At 38.1% G+C, this 19,851-nt stretch overlaps 1 protein-coding gene across 13 annotated transcripts in view; it reads right to left on the bottom strand.

Annotated features, from left to right (window-relative positions):
- The window catches only part of ARHGEF33 (Rho guanine nucleotide exchange factor 33), a 115,631-nt gene that overhangs the window by 92,766 nt on the left and 3,014 nt on the right, over nucleotides 1–19,851 (bottom strand). For all 13 annotated transcript variants that reach the window (XM_070477014.1, XM_070477010.1, XM_070477012.1 and 10 more), the window contains exon 2: nucleotides 17,569–17,638. The gene's annotated coding sequence lies outside the window, so the exon portion shown is untranslated. The remainder of the gene's footprint in view (nucleotides 1–17,568; nucleotides 17,639–19,851) is intronic.

Below are 19,851 nucleotides of genomic sequence, written 5' to 3'. Positions count from 1 at the left end.
ATCTAATCTGAATCTAACTAAAAACAACCCCCCAAACTGCCATCTGTCATAGGTAAAATGTAAATTTATGCATTTTCAGAGGTAAGACATCATCAAGTTCACAAGTGTACAAATAGTTACTGATTTCTAGTATGTGTTTACTAGAAAATAAATTAGAAATTTTATTTATTTAATTATGAAAGCAACCAAACCACCTTATAAAAATTTTAGAAAATACTGAGGGAAAAAAACAGCTATGATGCCTCCACTTATTGATCACTTGATTTTATTGCTGGTCTATCACTTTTCTCTTGAATATTTTACCTGATTGTTAATGGAGCCTATAATTTTATATCTACTTTTTTACCTGTATTAAGTATTTTTCTTTCTTTTACAAATTGGACCTTCATTATTCAAGTTGTTTTTATTGTGGTTATTTGGGTAGAGGTACAAGTGTCCCTCCTTAGACCCAGTCAGTGTTAACAATCTGCTGAAATTCTTGATTTCTTTCTCTATCTTCATAGAGCCACATTCAAATGTATATACAGAATATACAGGTAAGGCAGGGGTTGTCATTGTAGGTTCATACTCTTCCTCTCTGCATCATCCCTCTCACTTCATATATCATGGCAATCTTTCGAAGTTAATTGATATAAATCTAGCAAATCACTGATAATGACTGAGTAACATCCATGGTAGGAATAATCTGTTTTAATTGTTCTTTTATCAATGGGCATTCCCTTTATTTCCATTATTTTGTCACTGTAAACAATGCTACAACAAACATCTTGGTATATAGAGCCATATATATTGGTGCTTTTATATACTTAGGAATTTAATAAGTAAGACTCATTTATTCTTAAGTAGTGTATAGTTTTTATTGCTACTGCAAATGGCATTTTTCAATTTCCAATTCTCTCTAGCTGGTGTTTCTCTCTCTTTTTTAAATATTTATTTTGTTCTCAGCCATCTTATTAAATTCCTTTATTAATTATAGAAGATTTTAAAATAAATATTTCTAGATGATTTTAATTCTTGTTTTCAAGTTTTACACTGGTTATTTCACAGTTGAATGATATTGTATTTGCTAGAGCCTCTAGAATAATGTTTGCTAATAACAGTGACAGTGGATATTATTATTCATCTTCTTATTTTAATGTAAATGACTTTAAAGTCATTTATAATCATATTTACTACCTTTGGTAAATAATGTATATCATATTTTAAGTAACTTTAGCCTTGTTTTACCAAAATTTCTTAAAAGGAATGGCTACTGTATTTTATCCATCTTTTAGCAGCTATTGATAGACTTGCCTTTTTCTCCTTTGTCATAATAAATTATACTGATTCTCTGATGTTGAATCATCCTCACATTCCTGGAATATTTGCTTGGTCATAGGAGATAGTTTTATTGGCACTCTGCTGGATCCTATTTGTTAATATTTAGATATTTTTGCATCTATATTCATGAGTGATTTTGATCTGTGGAAGATTAATTGCTTTTTTTTATTTTTTATTCTATGGCAGAGGGACATTCACATTATCCTAGCTTCTTAAAATGAATTAGAGAGGTTTTTTATCTTGTCCTATAATCTAGAAATGTTTCAATTAAATTGGAATTGTCTGTTCATCGAAAGACAGTATAGCATAGCTATGAAAACATTTGGTCTTAATGCCTTTTTTAAAAAGTAGACACATCCTTAAACCCAATTCAATTTCTTAAAAGGTAATTGGTCTACTCAACTTTTAAGCTTAATTTTATAATTTGTATTTTCTTAGGACATCATGCATTTCCTTAAGTTTATTAACAAATCTATTGATGAGGATAAGTATCTACATTTTTTGAACAGCTGCTATGGTTGTAGCACCGTCTTCATGTTTTCTTTATATTGTCACATCTAATTGAATCCTCACACTGATCCTGTTCAGTGTGGATCATTATCTCCATTTTACAGATGAGCATATTGAGGCTTGGGAAAATGAGGTAATGATATACCAGGAATCACAGATAAGATATGGCAGAGGGAGCCAGAACTAGAATAGGTCTCTGTGACTTTAGAACTGGTGGATTCAATTCCTAGATTTCTCCAAATAGTTTTGCAGTCATGATATTTAATTACTGAAAAATAGTTGTTTGAGGAATTATGTCATTGTTGTCTTTTCCTTTCTAAATTATTGAATATTAGGATCATTTTTTATTTGTCATTATAGTTAACAAAAAATTATAGCTAATATAAAAAAGAATATAGATTTTTTTCCCCTCTCATTTAAGGCATTTTTAGGCTAGGTTTATAGAAGAAAATTGCTAATTTGAAGAGTATGATCATATTAGTGAGTAACATATTTTGAAAGATACATCTTAAAAGGGAAAATAACAGTATTATGTAGAAAAGTAGACTTTTTCTGGGAAGAGCTATACAACATTATGAAATTCCTTTGAGATCTTACTTGTACTTTTCTTCTTTGTCTGTGGGCATCCCTCACTCTCTGAGCCCAGTAATCCTTTACTTTGTCCTTCATAATCCTTGAATCACTGCCTGTGCTATGCTGTGCTTAGTCGTGTCTGACTCTTTGCGCCCTCATGGACTGTAGCCCGCCAGGCTCCTCTGTCCCTGGGGATTCTCCAGGCAAGAATATCGGAGTGGGTTGCCATGCCCTCCTCTAGGGGATCTTCCCAACCCAGGGATCTAACCCAGGTCTCCTGCATTGCAGGTGGGTTCTTTACTCTCTGAGCCACCAGGGAAGCCCAAGAATACTGGAGTGGGTCGCCATGCCCTTCTCCAGGGGAACTTCCCAACCCAGGAATCAAAGCGGTCTCCTGCATTGCAGGCAGATTCTTTACCAACTGAGCTAACAGTTCAGTTCAGTTCAGTCACTCAGTCATGTCCGACTCTTTGTGACCCGGTGAATCGCAGCACTCCAGGCCTCCCTGTCCATCACCAACTCCTGGAGTTTACTTCAAACTCATGTCCATTGAGTTGGTGATGCTATCCAGCCACCTCATCCTCTGTCGTCCCCTTCTCCTCCTGCCCCCAATCCCTCCCAGCATCAGGGTCTTTTCCAATGAGTCAACTCTTCGCATGAGGTGGCCAAAGTATTGGAGTTTCAACTGAGCTATCAGGGAAGCCCAAAGAGTGATGCTAGCCTCTAATAACATCCATCTGGGCCTTGGAAGACCCTTGAGAAAACACTGATAAGTTTTTAGAAAATCCTGTTTGTCTCTAAACCATGTCTGATCATTACATAGAACAATGGTTTTAAGTCTCTACTTTGAAGCCCTTGGGTCTTTTGAGCCTGCCCTGGGAGCAAAGAGAAAGCCACCAAGCTGGTGGAGTCCTGGGCCCCCGTTCCCATCCCTTGAAGCAGAGTCTCTCTGTTCTCATCTAATTTACATACTATAACTTTGGGGGAAGAAATTTCTTTTAAAATGGGTTTCTGATGCTTTAAAAAAAGGTTCTAAAATGATCACAATAGAGATATAGGAACGTTGAAACATTCATCTAAAAAGTTATAGCCAGATTTTTATAAAATTAACTCAAGTAATAAGATTAACAGCATTAATAAAGTTAATAGAAGCAGAAAGAATACCGGAAAATCTCCTGGCCCTCCCCCAGACTGACCTAGAATGTATACCCCACACACCAGTGCAGGCGTAAGACCACAAAAACCTAGGATTGTCTATTACTTTCCAATTACCACTGTGACAGAAAAGGAAAGTTTTGCACTTTGGGGAATTGAAATTAATTGAAAGTAGACTTGAGTTAATTTCCATTCCAGTGTCCTTTATTGAATGGGTCTTTAGTGCACATTTCTAATTTAGTAGAATGAGAACTCTTTATGTTGTGGGGAGGTTGATGAGGAAATATTTTCCCCTGAAACTAAAGTACTTCATCAGGACAAATCTTGCTAATGTTTTCAAAGAGGAAAGTCTATATGAACTTCGTGATATAGAAAAGTACTTTAAAAAAAATTATGAAAGGGGTTGTTTTTTCTATACAGCCTAAAAGCAACATGTTTCATGAAATGACATATTTCATGACCTTTTTCGTACCTGCATCATAGTCTCCAAAACGCTCTCACCTACATTATCTCACCAGATGATTGTAGCCATGCTGTGCAGTGGGCAGCACACTTTACCATCCATTTTATACAGAAGGAAACTGTAGCTCTGAACGATTAGGGAAGTAGTTCCAAGTAGGACCATTACTTTTTCTATTACTTTCTATCTTTAAATAAACTGCTCATGTGACAGGATTCCAAACCACTATTGTATCAAAAATCACTTTTACTGTCATTAAAAGTATATCAGTTCTGGGGAGCTGGTCTCTAGCCGCATGGAAGCAACCTAGATGCCCATCAGCAGACAAATGGATAAGGAAGCTGTGGTACATATACACCATGGAATATTACTCAGCCATTAAAAAGAATTCATTTGAATCAGTTCTAATGAGGTGGATGAAACTGCAGCCCATTATACAGAGTGAAGTAAGCCAGAAAGATAAAGACCAATACAGTATACTAATGCGTATATATGGAATTTAAAAAGATGGTAACAATAACCCTACATGCAAAACAGAAAAAGAGACACAGATGTACAGAACAGACTTTTAGACTCTGTGGGAGAAGGCGAGGGTGGGATGTTCTGAGAGAACAGCATTGAAACAAGTATACTATCAAGGGTGAAACAGGTCACCAGCCCAGGTTGGATGCATGAGACAAGTGCTCGGGGCTGGTGCACTGGGAAGACCCAGAGGGATGGGATGGGGAGAGAGGTGGGAGGGGGGTTCAGGATGGGGAACACATGTAAATCCATGGCTGATTCATGTCAATGTATGGCAAAAACCACTACAATATTGTAAAGTAATTAGCCTCCAACTAATAAAAACAAATGGAAAAAAAAAAGTTTATCAGTTCTTACATGTGGTGTGATATCTATTTGAAAAAAAAAAGACTGAATAAATTATAAAATGAGAAAAGTTTTAAGTTTAATAAGAGATATGGAGATTGAGAGAAAGAGAAAGAATACAAAGTAGAACAAAAAAATAGGATGTAACCACTGATTCAGAGGCTATGAAATATAATTAATAAAATTCTATGTGCATTTTATTACCAATAACTTTTAAAGCGAAATGAAATGGATAATTTTTAAGGAAAACATAGACCATTGAAATTTGCTTTATAAAATCAATTACAGCAACTATTTATAGAAGATATTGAAAGGGGGAGGTTGAATATCAACCTCCAAATAAGAAATCACACAGGATAATATAACAGGAAATGTCTATAAATAACAATGATTGTGTCATTTAATCCATACCCCAAAATAAGATATGTACAAGTCACTAAATCTATTCTATGAGGTTCTGATACCAAATCTACTCTAGGATAGCCTATATATACAAATATTCTAAATAAAATATTAGAAAACAAAAATACAACAGTATGATTAGTGGTTTTTGGTTATAAAAATATCTTGATGCTTAGAAATCTATTGATATAATTCATTAACCAATATAATGCAAAAAAAAAATCCAACAAAAAAAAAACAAAGAGCACAGTGTGACCCTAAGAAGCAAAATAAAGAGATAAGACAAATTTCACAATGCATAAGTATATGCACACAGGTTTAAAATGAGGATGCTTTAGTGATAATGTAACTTTTTATACCCACTTCCCGCAAATATATATAACCAAATCATCCTTGAATACACTGCAATTTATGCAAAAGCAATAAATTAAAGTAACAGGGATCTGTCAGCAGACAACTCAAACAATAAGTAGTCTTATTTTGAAAAAGTTCTTGGTCCTCAAGTCAGCTTCTTACTTGACCTTTTGTCAGATATAGATGTTTCTAGAAACTGGATGACCCCTGCCACTGAAGAAGGTCACAAGGCCATTGTCACATCCTTTAACTGCCTGAATGCTAGTTCCCTCACCAGACCATAAGCAGAGAGTGTATTTTATTCATTTTTGTATCGCCAGCTCCTTGCCCCATTCTGAGCTTGTGCTCACCAAATATTTTGTGGAAGTGAGTTGAATTCTCATCTAATAGACTACAAGAGAAACATACTGTTTACCACATGGGCTTCACATAAGCAAAAATAATCAGTGATCAATATGGAAAGAGTTTAGCCTGGAGGTGATTTTTGTTAGAAAAAAATTCCAATTTTATTTTATTGAGCCAAGTTTCACTGCATCCACCATTGGGCTTGAGGAGCCAAGAGAGAGTAGATAGAATTTCCTAACAAATGGCCCTGTACCGAAACTAATCATAACTCTTATAATTATAACTAATTATACCCCATGGTTGCCAGCAACCTCAGAGTGCTCAGAACCAGTGAGAAGAGGGACAAAGCGCAGAGAGTGGGCAGTCCTGTAGCTCATAAAGCAGACAGAGGTTCTTTTTCTCTGAGTGTGGAAACCAAAGGTCCTCCCACCTCCACTCCACAGACACATTAATTTGTTTTTGTTCTATCTACCAATATCAGTCAAGATAATTTGCTTGAGTTGCTATTTGTCAACTCAGTCAGAAAAAGAAATATTATCAGCATGTCATTACACACGAAAATATCCAATGGCTAGAGATAATTATTTTAAGAATGCTTCATTTAAGAGAGAAAAACTTATCAAAAGCTTGTAATACTTCCAGAAACTCTTCTGACTCATTGATTGGCAAAAATAAAAAGGTGTTAGAATCTGATTTTGCAAGCCTGGATGCTTCAGGGGCTATGGGTCTGGCGTGGAAGATGTTTTCTTTTCCACACAGATGTTTTCTTTTCTTCCATCTCTTTTCTTATCCTGGTTTGACTCACTTTAATTTCAACCTTTTAAACAGGTTCTCTCCCTGGATTCATCTGAGTGGAAGTTAAGGGCCTCCCAGAGACACTCTGCAAGAGGCAGAGGGCACGGTATTACCCGAATACCAGGTAAATACTTCCTTCAAAAGAAAATGGACTGTTGCTATATTTTCACTAGGTCAGTCCTGACTGGAAGAGAGGCAAGACAGTGAAGGGCAGGAGAGGCTCCTGGGAGAATTGTGCAGTGAAGGAGCGCTGAGCTCCCGCGAGCGCTCCCTCCAGCCCTAGGGATGGCCCTAAATTACAGAGGGTAAATCCTTAACTAGTCCTCAGAAGTATTCTTCCTTCCAAAGCAGAGGCAGTGGCAGGACTCACTAGACCTGAATCACACGCGGAGTTAGCAGTGCTTTGTAAAATAGAGCATCAGTTACCACAACAACCTATTTTAGGTGAGAGTGGAAACCAGGTTACTGCTGCTATTCCTGGGAGAATTCTTTTTCATAGTTCAGATGAAATGACATCTAATTTGGATCTGCCTTTGGCGTTTTCTGAAGTGCTAAAAATGAGACTAGAGTAAAATACGATCTTCAGAAAGACTAACTGCTCACCGCCTCCCAGGGAACCGCAGGGCTTGGAAATCATAGACGATCCTGCACATCTATGACCTCAGTAGAAGAGCCGCCCAGAGCCCGGGCGCCATGGACAGGGGAAACCCTTCAGAGGGCAGAGCATGACTGACACTCTTTATGAGCCTGACTTGGCCAATCTCAACTGTCATCTACCCTGCCTAGGGCAAGGGTCATCCAGTAATCTGTTCTTATTAGAGTCCAGCAGCATAACCTAGATATAATTGATAACAAATGGAATGCCAGCATTAGTTCCATAGTTTCTTTTTAAATTTTTGAAATGAATTTCTATTTCATACATGTCCTCCTCAGAGCTAAGGCATACTGAACCCAATCAATGGATAATTTCTTCCCACATCTGGTAAGTTTGGCACAAGGATAAAAGCCCTGGGGAATTCCCTGGTTAGGACTCTGTGCTTTTACTGGGCACAGGTTCAGTCCTTGGTCAGGGAGCTAAGATCCTGCAAACCACTCAATGGTGCAACTGAAAAAAAGAAGAAAAGAAAAAAGGCCTAAAAACATTCCATAAAGGGACCAGAATACATGAGGCACATTGGGGCTGGTTTTGCTGAGATGCTGCATTTTGATAACTAAACTTCATACTGCACTATTTAAGTTTCCTTTTTGGAAAAAGTTAGGACAGGAATAAGTAAATAAAATATATAAATGCTCCTGCCTCCCAACTGAATTACATACTTCTCATATCCCAGGTAGTTGGATAGCAATCCAGTTCTTCAGAACCTTTAAAAATAAGTATGGAAAGATACTAAACCTCATTAGAATCTAGGGCTCCTTAAATGTACGAAGGGAAATCATTCCCTGTGTAGATTATGTAGATTCATCTTGTTCTGATGTCATTTGAAAATGATTCCCTTAACTGAAGGTGAGTTGATCTAACAGGGCACATGCATGTTTTTCCCTCGCCCCATCACTTCCTGCCTTCACTGCTATGTATTTAGCACTCTTCTTAAGGCATCCATTTTGCTTTTTAAAAATTTGGTTGCACTGCACAGCCTGTGGGTTCTTAGTTCCCCAACCAGGGACTGAACCTGTGCCCCACCCTACAACCCCTGCCCCACATTGGAAGTGCAAAGTCTTAACCACTGGACCACCAGGGAGGTCCCCGTTTTGCTTTTTGATGATATAATCTGTGAACATCTTCATCTGGCTTCCTACCATAGAACTATGTAAAAATGTTCCCTAAAGAGTTGGGAATGTACACGCATTGACCAGCAGTGTTGGGGGAAAGAAGGAACACTGGACTGAGGTCTGATCCTGACTTCTCATTCACTGTGCGGCCATGAAAAAGCCAGGAACCCTCTCCAGGCTTCCATGTCCTCGCCTCTATCATTCAGAGGCTCTCAGAGTCCTTGCAGCTCTAAAATCTAGCAGGGCATCTCCAAATGTTACTCAGCAACATGATGATATGGCAACCAGGGGCCTTCCTTCCCAGCACCCAGTCCAGAGCCTTTCATAACTGTCCTTTTGTTCAATTTAAAAATCAAAAACCAAAAGATGCATTGTACCCAAACTAAAGTGATGCTAAACATTTCACAATCTTCTAATTTCTAGTTCTTCCACTATGCAGTTTTAGCTGTCTTTTCAGTATTCAGGTCTGTATTTCGAGAGAAGGAAACAAAACTGTCTTTCTGATCTTTTTTTCTGCTAAATGAATATCCTTTTTATATATCTTGAACTTCTTTTCAATGAAAATTTCCACTTGGCTGTTCCAAGGTTACCTCAAATTCAAGCTGGTTAAATCACATTGGTCATCTTCAGCCTATCCAGGTACCCACTTCAGATTTCATTTCCCAGGCTCTGTCACAATTGCCACTATTGACCCAGACTTAAGCCCTTGGAATGATTTTCCTCTCATCCTATGATCTACCGTAGTGAAATCTTTGAGTCTTCCTTTATATGGTTTCTTACATTTTCTCCTTTGTTTCTATATCACTTCTTTGATTCAACCTGACTGCTTTGTTCTCAAACATCTATAGTAACATCCTCATTAGTTTATCAACACTCTATACTTGTACTAGATTATTTTTCTTTAAATATCACTTTGATCATCTCTTGCCCTTGTTCATGCTCTTGAATAGCTCTCTCCTTGTTAAAATAGACAGTGAACCTCAAGGTCTTCCAGTGTCCCAGACCTTCCTCTCCAACATTTTTTCTGATACATAGAAGGTATTCCAGCCTCCTAACTCTTACTCATCACTTGTATTCCTGTCTTGTCTCTTTTCTTCTCTATAGCCTGGTATGCCCTTCCTCATCCTACTCCAATTGTCAAATCCTTACTCATTCCCCAAAGTCTAACTCAAGCCCAATACCTTTCTGGGCTTTCACCTTCAGTCCAATAGGAAATTATCCCTTTCTTGGAAAATCTGTAGAACTCAATTGGAACCAAAACTATGATTTTCTGCTGAATATAACTTATGTATATAATCTCATAAACAAACTTCTTGAGAAAAGAGGCTAGTTTTTCCATCTTTTTGTATTGTTGGTGCCTGTTTTATATTCTTACATAGACTATCAGCTCAATAAAACTTTGTTGAGACTAAGATGATAAACCTCCTAGACATTGTCAATATTAAGTATTTAGCACACAATCCTCCTGTAATTAATTAGGTGTTATTAATTATTAATAATTACTTATTAATTACCTAACAATCTGGTAATCAATAGTCATGGATATAAAGATTAAGGGAGAAAGAATTTGGTCACAGGAAACCCAGGCTGAGAGAGTAGAACAAGGAGATTTAATGTTCTGTCTTAGTCTTAATGGGCATTTTCGGTGTGATGGAGTTAAAACAAGATGATCTGTAATGGCTTAGCCTTTGTTACGTATATTAGATTCAAATGTTTGGGATTTAGAGACCAAGTTAATCCTTTTCTTCCTCTACTCATTTTGAGATGTACCTTAGAAACCTCACTTCCTGGGGTTTGTCTACCTCTTTCCTCTTAAAACTCAAGGACCTGCTGTTGGTCTATAATGTCTACCACTCATCTTCTTGGGGATCTATGCTCCAGGTCTCCAAAACAAATATGAGATGGGCAGTGAATGAGCCGGTAGGTAGAAAATGAATCCAGAAAAAAAAAAAAAACTACACCCATCGCTTTGAAAGCAGTATTTCTAGACTACTCCTTGAATCTTTAACTTCTCACACATCCTTAAGCTTAGGTTCTTCCTCTAAGCCTGTGGTTTATGAAGCTGAGGAAAGAAATACTCTAAATCTAGATGCAAAGTTTACATGCAAATCAAATTCCTGCTTCTTAAAAATCTTATAAATTCAGTTTTAACACCCTTTTGAACTTACTGCTAATACCGTAACCCTCATTGGCAAAAATTACATATATAAGTAGATGCAGTACTTTTGAAAAGCCATTAAAATTTTAATATAGAATATTTAGAATCACAGAAGCAAGAAAAGCTCATTTGTGAAAATCCTGGGGCCCACAGGATGTGAGTGTAAAGGCAAAGTTGAAACTCAGACTCACACACCTCCACCAGGGCCATTTTGCTCCTATCAGAATTTTGACAGCTTCAAGGTCTGGTCAAATTTGCAATAGCCCACAATCATTCATTAAGAATAAAAAAGTTCTAAGGTTTCTGGTCTCTGTTTAAATGTCAACTCCCTGACCACACATGTAAGAACAGGTCACATTTTCAAAGCCTGTATCCTTTCCATTGCTTCAGCTTCCTCCACAGCATTTACCATCAAACGACAATGCTGCCTGTTTATTTGCTTGCTCTTTGATCTTCTTGGCCCATCACCTCCACATCATGAGGGCTTGGACATTTTTATTCACTCTGCATTCCCCAAGGTCTGAAACAGGGTCTAGCACAGCATAGACCCCAAATACATAGGTGTGAAGTAAATAAATGAACCAGTATCATGGTTTAGAAAAATCAAACCAAACCATACCCAACCAGAACAACTTGCAATGTAAATGAAAGGTTCAGCATGTGTGATAAAGATGGTCAGAACTAAAAGAAGACCCAGAGACCATCCAGCCAAACCCTGTCACTTCACAAATAAATTGAGTTCATGATTAAGTGACTTGACCAATTCATAAACTCTTATTTTGACAGAAATAATAAAATGGTTCACTACAGAGTTCCAATTTCTTATGCAAATATGGTAATTATGTTATTTGATAATACCATTTTTATCTCAGTGAGGTGGGCCTCATAAAGTGGAATAAAAAGACTGTCAGGTCAGGCCCTTCACCCAAATATACTAACCTATCACCAACATTGTGACTTTATTCCTTTGGATCCTGAGAGATTTTTTAAAAAACAGGCTTTATTTACTCTGTTGTCAGTTACCACTTTCACCAGCTGAGAGCAATACTGAGAGCCAAGCTAGGTGCCAGCAGGGAATGGAGATGGGGAATCTGAGCTTTGACATATGGTGCTTCTGGACTCAAATCCTAGCTTGATGATTTAAATAGCTGATTGACCTTGAGAAAATTAGTTACCCTCTCGGAGAGTCTGATTAGCTCATCCTCTAGTATGATTATTTCTAGTAGTGATTATCACTATCCTTTGCAGTTTTGCCTAGGACATAGCTGGAGGCTCTCACCTAAAATTGATAGAGATGAAAGAAGCAGCAAACTTGGATCCTCCCAAGGAGTCTAGATTCATTGGTCTTTAAAGGTAGGGACTGTGTGTTAAGCTTCTTCTGCAGTCCGGAGCACCAAGCTCACACAGGTAAGCACTGTGCAGGCTCCGATGACCACTTCATGAGCCACAATTGAGAGCTTGATGCACGGCAGCAACCTGAACCCAGCCATGGAGAAGGAGGGAGTCCCCAGCGATCAATTGCTTGGCAATATTGGGCCTGAAAATGGGCTTAGAGCTTTTAGATTCAGGAGCTATGCATGCACTTATCTCTCAGAAGTGCTGAAAGAGCCTGGAAGTGTGAAAGGGAGAAAACCATATTTATCAGGTATTATTTCATGAAAAAATATCTTGTGTGAGTGAAAAGAATGCTTCTGTCAGCACCCTGAGAATGTGTATGTATGTGTCTATGTTTGCGGTGGGGGCGATGGCTTGAGTAGCAACAAGTGGTTGCTGAAAAGCCTTCTTAGAAGGGTGAGTCTGGTTTTCCTGTAGGATTTTGATTTTGCTAAGCGGTGTAGCCAATATGAGGCCAGAGCTGAACTGCTCTTCATCCTGGACAGGAGGCTGAGTACTGCCCTTATACTCTATCTCCAGGGAAGAATCAGCCTCTTTTCTCTTCTGAAGTTGAATAATGAAAGAAAACCCATTTGACTGTCAGATTTTAAGCTGGCCGCATGTCTCTGGATCCAACTTTGCCTGTGGGACCTTAATTTTAGGCCTGAGGGTTACTCCCAATGTGTCTCTGTAGCCAGTTAGACATTAGTTGATATGATTTTGCTACTTGTAACAGTTAATGACTGGACTAGCTGAACTTACTTGATTCATTTCCTATTTCATAGTATTTCAAATAAAACTTGGTAGTAGTTAGTATATATGATGCAGATGTATAGATGATCACAGTTCATGCATTTTATCAAACATTTGCCTGTGTATCCTTCCATCTTCTATGCCTCAAATATCTTTCCTTACCTAATGAAATGCTTCTCATCCTTCAAGGCTCAGCTCAAGCCCCTCCTTTTCTGTGAGCCTGCCCTGGTCCTCCAAGCCATCATTAGGTATTCCCTTGTCTTCCCTGGTGGCTCAGATGGTAAAGCATCTACCTACAGTGCGGGAGACCTGGGTTCGATCCCTGGGTTGGGAAGATCCTCTGGAGGAGGAAATGGCAACCCACTTGAGTACTCTTGCCTGGAAAATCCCATGGACGGAGGAGCGTAGTAGCTTACAGTCCGTGGGGTCGCAAAGCGCTGGACATAACTGAGTGACTTCACTGGCTTGACTTTCTTTCTTTCACTGCATTCTCATACCATGTTATTAGTGTCTCTTCCTGTTGGGATTATAGGCAGGAGTCTCTGTTTCCACATGATACTATAAGCTCCGCCAATGCAGGGACTGTTTCTTATTCATAGCCATTGCACTTGGTGAGTATCCAATTCCTACCAAACTAGAGTGCTAGACTGCAAGCCTCAGCTAACATAGACGATCTCTTTATAGAAGCAGTTTTACTCAATGGTAAGCAATTTTTTAAATTATTATATATTTTTAAGTGTTCAGATGTTTCACAGAGAGGCATGCAAAATTAGCTTGAGTTTTAGAGATATGACATTTATGTCATTTGTTCATATTCCTCTGATATGAAAGGTTTGAGAACTTTGCAATGGACACTGGAGTCAAATTTGAGTTTAATTTAATTATTAAATTCCAGAGAATGTTCATATAGTGATTAACTTCTTTCCCTAAAGAAAACAATAGGGAGAGGATGGTAAAAGGGTACAAACTCTCAGTTATAAGTAAAATAAGGTCTGAAGATTTAATGCATAACATGGTGACTATAGTTGATAAGGGGATTCCCAGGTAGCATTAGTGGTAGAGAACCTGCCTGCCAATATAGGAGACATAGGAGACATGGGTTCAATCCTTGGGTTGGGAAGATCTCCTCAAAGAGGGTATGGCAATCCACTCCAGTATTCTTGCCTGGAGAATCCCATGGACAGTGGGACCTGGCAGGCTACAGTCCATAGGGTCGCACAGAGTTGGACACGAATGAGGCAACTTAGCACACAGGCACGCCAGTGTAGGAGATGCAAGAAATATGGGTTCAACCCCTGGGTCAGGAAAATCCCCTGGAGTAGGGAATGGCTACCCACTCCAGTGTTCTTGCCTGGAAAGTTCCTCAGACAGAGGAACCTGGCAGGCTACAGTCCATGGGGCTGCAAAGAGCTGGACACGACTGAGCAACTAAGCGCTCACACTCATAGTTGATAAGACTGGACTGTATAACCGAAATTTACTAAAAGAATACAGCTTAAATGTCCCTGCCAATAGAGGAGGGGAATCCTTTCCCAATGTTTAAATGTATCAAGTCATCACATTGCACACTTTAAGTATCTTACCATTTTATTTATCAGTTATACCTCAACACAGCTGGGGAAAAGGAAAACAACACAGTAACTTATTTATTTTTATTAACAGCAAGGAGACATTTAAAATAAAATAATGAGCTAGAAAGGCAGACTGGGAAAATCAATTTTATATCTATATACAATATATATGTAAATTGTAAATTTTGTTTTAATAAAAGTTCACTATACATGTAGACTGAGAAATCTTTCAGAGCACTACCCTTTGGCAAAGACCAAATGCTTCTTGTATTTTAAAAAGTTCTTATGATACATCATACACACAAAATAGCATATATAATACATGTACAAGTCTAGTCTTCGAAGCCTTTACAACATCTGACAAGTAATATTTTTTAATGAGTAATAAATACTTATCAGGTGACATATCTTTGAGACTTTAGATTCTTACTTCAATTACGAAGCCACTGCCAAAAACCAGCTGAGACTAATACTGGATATTGTGGTAGGTACATCAGGTGAAGTACAACCAAATAGAAACAAACGGGCTATGACACTGTTTGTAGGCCTGGCTTTCTGCCACATTACTTTAAAAAAAAATTACAGGGACTTCCTGCGTGGTCTAGTGGTTAAGAATCTGCCTTGCAATGCAGGGGACACTGGTTCAATCCCTGGTCTGGGAAGACCCCACATGCCTCAGAGTGACTAAGCCTGCGCACCACAGCTAGAGAGCTCCTGCAACACAACGAAGACCTGTGCAGCTAAATAAATAAATAACAAAATTAAAAAATAACTGTAAAAGTGATACATGCTGCTGCTGCTAAGTTGCTTCAGTCGTGTCCGACTCTGTGCGACCCCATAGACGGCAGCCCACCAGGCTCCCCCATCCCTGGGATTCTCCAGGCAAGAACACTGGAGTGGGTTGCCATTTCCTTCTCCAAAAGTAATACATACTCGGTGTTGAAAAAAATTGAAAACCTGACCTACTGTACCCTCTTTCTCTTTCCTCCTCTCTTTCCTCAGAAAACCAAATGGCCCATCAGGAGTCACTGGAGGATGGTGGAGGACAGGAGGGTGTGACAGACCAGGAGTGACCCCTGACCCCGAGGGACTGACACTTGGCTTGACTGTACATGGGATTCACTGCAGTGAGGGGGCAGGTGGACTGCCCAAATTTTGAGTTTTATCTCACAAATACAGTCTCAGAGCTGCAGTCTCTCCTTTGTAAAAACAGTGACCGTCTACTCAATTCCATTTGATTTTTACAATGTATCTTTTCAATAGCATCTTATTTCATCAATGATCCCTCAAAAAATCTGAATCAAGTGGTCTTATCTTTTTCTTATAGCTTATTCTATCATCCACATGAGTATTCCCAGGATCATTTATTTAGTCGTGCATTAACTGTAGGCTCTAACCTACAATGATGAAATTCTTGCTCAGAATCCTCCATTGACTCCTAATATTCAAACATCCTAATACAATAGACAAACCCCATCATGATCTGACCTCTATCTAGCTCTGCAAACTCATCTTTCATCCCTTTCATATACAAACTGGGCTCCTGACACAAAAACAATTTTGTGGTTCCCTGTCCTTTCTAGCTTGTAGGATCTGCAAGTGTTGTTTCCTCAGTGGACATCCTTCCCCTACTCTGGGCTGGCTGTCAAACTCCTTGTGTTCTTTAAGATTCAGTACAAGTATCACTCTTCCCTTCCTTGACATGTCTCAGTAAAGTCCTTGCTTTTCTGTGCTGCCTTAGTGTTTTGTCCATACTTCTACTATAGTATTTATCTATGTTAAATTACTAATTTAAGTATCTTGCTTCTACAAGATCAGGGGTCTGCATACTCTCAGAGTATCCATGAATCACCTGAATTATAAGCAAAATTTTATGCAGATCTATTTTCTTCTGGGGAGAAGGTTCAGAGCTCATATCAGACTCTCAAAAGAGTCCGTATTTACTCTCAAAATCAAGCTAAGAACACTGCACTAGATGATGAGTTCCTAGAAAAGAGTGAGTTCTGTTCTTTGGGTCTCTATAGTTAGAAAACTAAATGTTAGCTGAATGAGATCTTCAGTTATTATTTAAAGATAGGTGTTCATACTAGTAAAGATATATGGTAAATTCAACTTCCTCTATTCTTTGATGTTTTTATGTAGACTAGAAGTGTGATACAATGAAAAGTACATAGGATAAAAGGAAAGAGATGGAAGGGTTTACACCAAACTACTAACAGTGGTTACTCTTGAAAAGAGGGATGGGTAAGGGTCAGATGGACTTACACATTTTACTTATACTCTTCTATCTTGAACAAGTGTTTGTTTTATAATGTGCACTTTTTAGATTTTAAATTTAAAAATAATACTTTGAACTATGGGACTTTAAGTGCATTAAACATCTAGCTTCAAATTCTAGCTCTGTTTCTTATTTGGTTTTGTGACCCTGGAACCTTACTAATCTTTATAAACCAATGTTTCTTCAACTTTAAAATAAGTATAAGACTTACTAATCCCACATAGCTATTATACCACAAAGTCTAGTAGAAAGTAGACAGTAAATTTAGCTGAATGTAAAGTTAAGGGTTTTTTTTTTGCACTCTTCAAAAACATCTAAAATAGAACTCAAAACATAGCCATTATTATCTCAATACTGTGAGTAAGCATTAAAGTGTACTTAGTCACTCAGTCAGGTCCAACTCTGTGACACTATGGACTGCAGCCCGCCAGGCTCCTCTGAACATGGGGATTCTCTAGGCAAGAATACTGGAGTGGGTTGCCATGGCCTCCTCCAGGTAATCTTCCCAACCCAGGGATCGAACACAGGTCTCCCACATTGCAGGCAGATTCTTTACCATCTGAGCCACCAGGGAAGCCCCTATTATTATCTCAATACGGTGAGTAAACATTCATAAATGCAGTAAAAGTTTGATGTCATATGGCTGGTTTATGATGTGGCTATTAGCTGTGATTGCTAATTAATAAAGGAATCCCATAATATATTCATTTGTTTTTAAATAAAGAAGGGTTACAAAATTTTTCAAAACAATTTGTAATATTTGTACTTCAAGAATGAAGTACAAGCATTGGTTTAAACTAAGTAAAGTTCAAGTATGTTTAAACTGGGTTCTCAGTTTATCCATGTTCTTACTAATAACAAATTCTTTGCAGTTTTCACTCACCTTGTGGCCTGTCTCCACCTGTAGACATTACACCATATTTTGTGAAGCCTTCTTGATTTCTTTATAGGTTCTACAAAAAATAAAATGTCATTGATAATGACAGGTACCTTGTAATTTCTACCATCCTTTTATCTTATAATTTCATAACTAAAAGTTTTGATATATATGCGATTGTTTAAAATTTCTAATAGTTAAAAATACATAAAGTAAAATGCAAAAGTCCTTGTTCCTCTTAGACTTTTAATTTTTAAGTCACTTGGTGTTAAGTAGGCACAACGACCTTGGTATCTGTATCTGAGTGACTAATAAAAATTAATTCTTATGTATTTAGAAATGTAGTTGGAGTACTCTAACATGGCTTAGGGAGTTTTGCTGAATCAAAAGAATTCAAAGCAGTTCATCTGACCTGAAAATAATGAAAGCCAAAAATCTAGAGGTTTTTCATTAAGTATCCGACATTAAATGAAATGACCAACATCAAGTGACAAGTGAAGTAGGTTTGTAATAGGTTTTTCTGTTGGGGCTAAGTCAGGTGATCTAGTCAAAAGTAGGTATAAATGCTTTTGGAGAACACTCTATGAATTATATAGTTTTGTGAGTAGGACAGCAGACTCCAAGCCAGCTGTGTGTTTTATTTATATTTTTCATTATCTGAAGCCTCTTGGGCAGTTTGGCCAAGTCTCTGAATCTCTGGACTTTCGGTTTCTTAACTGGTATAATTGGCACAGTAGTAATAATAGTCACCTCACAGTTCAGAAGTGAAGATCAAGGTGAGTGAAGGCTGAGGGGGCAGGGACCAGGATACAGGAGTGGGCTTACTGAATCACCTTTATCATTTTGTCAAGGTCCCTGGCCTTTATTCTAAGTGAATCTATGTTTATTCCCAGCTTGGCTTGTTCTTTCTTTCCCTTTAACTTCACAGAAAATTCTTCTTAAAAGATTCTTTTTTTGTACAAATGCTGTTCTTTGTCCTAAAGGAATGAATATGAGAGGAAATGGATGGCCTTACCGGCTCTGTCAGTCACTAATTGCCACCCAGTAACCACGTTCCCTGTTTTCTAAGAAACCTATTAAGAAAGCAAAACAAAACAAAACTGTATTCCCCATTATCCTTCACAGGCAGTTGTAACCATGGGGATAGATTCTACTCATGAGTTACAAGTAGAAATAGTGTGAGTGACTTCTGGGAAGTCTCCTTAAAAGAGACAGCACGTCTTTTTCTTCCCATTCCTTCTTCCTGCTGGCTGAACACACAAATGAGACAGATGGACTCCTAGCAACCTTCTGTACCAAGAGGTGAGACACCAAGGGTGGCAGAAGAGCAAGATGGAAGGAATCTTGGTCTCTCACACCAAGGAATTGATGGAATAGCTCTGGATTGCCTATCTATGGACCTTCTTTTTTTAACGTAAGAGAGAAATGAGCTTCTAGCTTATGTAAGCCACTATTATTTAGGTTTGAGCCCAACCTTACTTATATGCTGGTCCTTTAAAAAGTTGTCTTGAACCAAGAACCATTTTTAATTCTTAAAAGTGTCATTACATTTCCTTTGATCCTATGTGTGCTTTCCTCATATCAACAAAATTTTCTACTATTCAAAAGCCTCTAGGGTATCCCTCCAGTTGCTTTTACCCTTTCTCTCTTGCATCACCCATACCTTGGATACTGTACATTCATTTGAGCTCCTCAGAAGGAACTTGGAAAATGGGACCATTCTACTGGAGAGAGAAAAAGGAATTTTGGCTAAAATTAAATTTTAGCTTTTTTGCATATTATAGGAAAAGTAGAGTTCATTTCAACTCAGAAAACATTTAACCCATACTATGTAAAAGGCATTGTGCCAGATCTTGGGAGGGAATATAAAGATGACATAGTTCCTCCTTCAGGGAGTTTACAGACTAGTAGGAAAGATGAAACATACATATAACTATAGCATATGATGGATTGGAAAAATGCAGTAAGAAAAGTATAAGTACCTAAAACTTGCAGAGGAGAAAAGATGAGTTCTGGTCATGGGGATTAAAGAAAGTGTCACAAAGAAGACAGGTTATGAGCTTGACTGTGAACAGTATGTAGAAATGGTACAAAGGGGATCAGTGAAGGGTCAGAGGTGGACAGTTGCAATGCATCAGAGGATTTAGGGGTTCCAGGGAGTATCACTGGTAGAGTAGAAGGTAAGGCTGGATAGGTGGATTAGGGACAGGTAAAGGGCAGTGAATATCTTCTTGGGAGTCTGATCTGATGTGGAGAGAATAAGGAGTTACTGAAAGCCTCTGAGATTAC

This window comes from Odocoileus virginianus, chromosome 2 (assembly GCF_023699985.2).
Source record: "Odocoileus virginianus isolate 20LAN1187 ecotype Illinois chromosome 2, Ovbor_1.2, whole genome shotgun sequence".
NCBI lineage: Eukaryota > Metazoa > Chordata > Mammalia > Artiodactyla > Cervidae > Odocoileus > Odocoileus virginianus.
Note: the sequence above shows the minus strand (reverse complement) of the source record. Positions and strands in the feature narration are given on the sequence as shown.